This window comes from Mytilus californianus, unplaced genomic scaffold (assembly GCF_021869535.1).
Source record: "Mytilus californianus isolate M0D057914Y unplaced genomic scaffold, xbMytCali1.0.p SCAF_2, whole genome shotgun sequence".
In the NCBI taxonomy this organism is placed as follows: Eukaryota; Metazoa; Mollusca; class Bivalvia; order Mytilida; family Mytilidae; genus Mytilus; species Mytilus californianus.
Genome location: NW_026262668.1, coordinates 30,692,491 through 30,695,234, shown reverse-complemented (window position 1 = coordinate 30,695,234; position 2,744 = coordinate 30,692,491).

Here is a 2,744-nt window from a genome sequence, read left to right as displayed (position 1 = left end):
GCATATAATAATTCCAATAAATATGTATTGAAAAAAGTTATTCCGTGCAATGTCCATTTTAACGATCTGTCAAATGTTACTTATTTTTTACAGACTCTCAATAACAAACAAATGACATAAATTTTAGTGCATAAGACACATTTAATATTTTCCCATTTAATATTTTCGCTGTTTGACAGTTTTCCAATACTAAGAACAATTTTCTAATGGAATTTCACACTATCCAAGACACTCATGAAAATTATAGTAGTCTACGTTCGAGTGTACTATAAAGTCTATAAGATATTTACTAAATTATTAAATCAATTTTTAAATTCTGATGAATATATAGTGTGAAGCGACCTCAACATAGAAGGTCACGAAAGTTTTGAAACTGTCCAATACTTGTTTATAAGAAACACCCCATTGTAGTATAGATTTATAGTACTATTTTAATTAATTAAAAACCAGATTAAAATGGATTACATACTACCCATATAAATACCGTACACATGCAATGACGATAACGCCGTTTGGTTTTGTATTGTGTCATGGGATTCTGACCCCATTTTAATCATTAAAGTATTACAATCCGTTAAAGAAAAAACAAATTGTTAGTTGTTTATACATAAGGACTTTATGCTTCCTGTAGTGGGTCTATTATTAAGTATATTTTTTTTTTTTGTGTGCTCCCCTTTTTTTATGGAAAACCAGGGACCATGATTCTGTCACAACTATGCTTTGTTTTAATCTTATTAAGTATATTATTTTTTTTGTGTGCTCCACTTTTTTTAATGGAAAACGAGAGACCATGATTCTGTCACAACTATGCTTTGTTTTAATCTTTTTTGTTACGTTTTTCTTAATTTTTGAATTACACATGTTTGAAAGGTCAGCAAAACTTGATGCATAAAATGACTGCACTTAGATGCACTTCCGACTGTTTAAGTGTATCTCATCTTTCTTCGACAATACCGATGAATTAATAATGCAATCTTTACAATTCAAATGAAAATGTGATATTATTCAAGGTTAAATAAATGTATACGTTTATCCATGATAGTTGAACTACGAATGCAAATTAAGTGATAATATTTTTTCAAATAGATCTAAGTTCTTGGTTTTTGCAAGTACTTGAAAATAAGTCTTTTTGGGTATTTTATTAGTCCACGATAATAGGTTAAATGTAAAAGTGTATATCATTTGTGATAATGTTAACTTCTTTGTTGTAATATGTAAGAAAAAAATGGACGTCCGTCTTTAGTATTTTGATAAATATTATACTTTTGCATCCTTTGTAGGTTAAATATTTTCCGTTTTTTTTGTATTTTGTTTTTGTTCAATCACTGGTGTTAAATTTTTTTTCTTGTGGGATTTGGGGTATAAAAGTGTGTTTTTAATGAAATAAATGAATATGAAATTATTAGCTAAATGAATCAAATGAAAAGAATCAAATAACCGACAAAAGACAAAAATGAACAAACATAATTACCCCCTCCCCCTCCCCCCCCCCCCAAAAAAAAAAACAAAAATCAAAGAAAAAACACAAAAACAAAAACTAATTGAATATATCTTTAACGTCATATATTTCTTTTACTTCGTTGTTTACATTTTTTGTTCTTTGATATTTACAGAATGCCTTTAACAATTAAAGTTTGGCCTTTGACATGCGTTTAAAGTCAGGAGTATTGACTGTGTTTTGGTAAAATTCAATGTACCTTCAAGTTCATTTGCGGACATGTAACTCCTCACGTAAACAATTTACACAAAGAATATAACTGACGTCAAAAGGACAATGCAAGATGTGTTTTAACTGATTTATTGACACCGCTGACACCGTTTCTTTCACCATGTGAACTTTCAATTAAAGTCTGAACTTAGCTAAGTCATTCATTCAGACATACTTTTATTGTCAAAAGTCTCGTCTGTATTTTTACAGACAAATTTTTAACATCAACGGCCAATCTGGGCATTGACCGATGATTATTTAATATTTGATAGCAAAATACATTTACAACATGTTATTGTTTTCCTCAAGACATGCTATATTTAGTGACTTCCATATATAGTTACCCGGATGACATGCAAGAGGGTCTGGATGGCGGTTACAGGATAGAGAATAATGGACCATTACTACAGAAAATGTGTAATAAAAATAAAGAATACAGAAAAAAAGGACAAAAAAGTAAAGAATAGAAAACAATGGGGTGCTAAATATTAAAGAATAGAAAATAATGGGCAAAATTTAAAAAGAAAGAGAAAATGACTTAAAAAAATAAAGAATACAGAATTGAAGGACCCCCATCCAAGATAACCAGACAACGATACACATGCACACAGAACTTATCAAATTTTATCCAAAACTACAGACGATTTATAAAAGAAAGAAGTAAGTTTGAATAGGAATAATAGACATCAATGTGACAGCGAAACTTTTTTTTTGAGACAGCGAAACTATTTTTTTTTTATACTGAAAACTAATAGTCCTGCGTCTTGTTAAATCCTTTAAATGTAAACCAAGTGAGAAAAAAAAAACAGGTTGCTTTATATATATAGTCTTTGAAGCTGATGACAGGAGACTCTTGATTATTTTTTGTATATGTTCCAGACCATATGAGTATTTGGACCGTACGCGTACGGTCCGGACCATATGCGTATACTCGTACGAGCTGGACCATACATGTATTTGGACCATATGGGTTAATTTTAGATAAACATTTATCAAAATCTTTAATTGAGTTTTACAAATTAATATTAATACAATT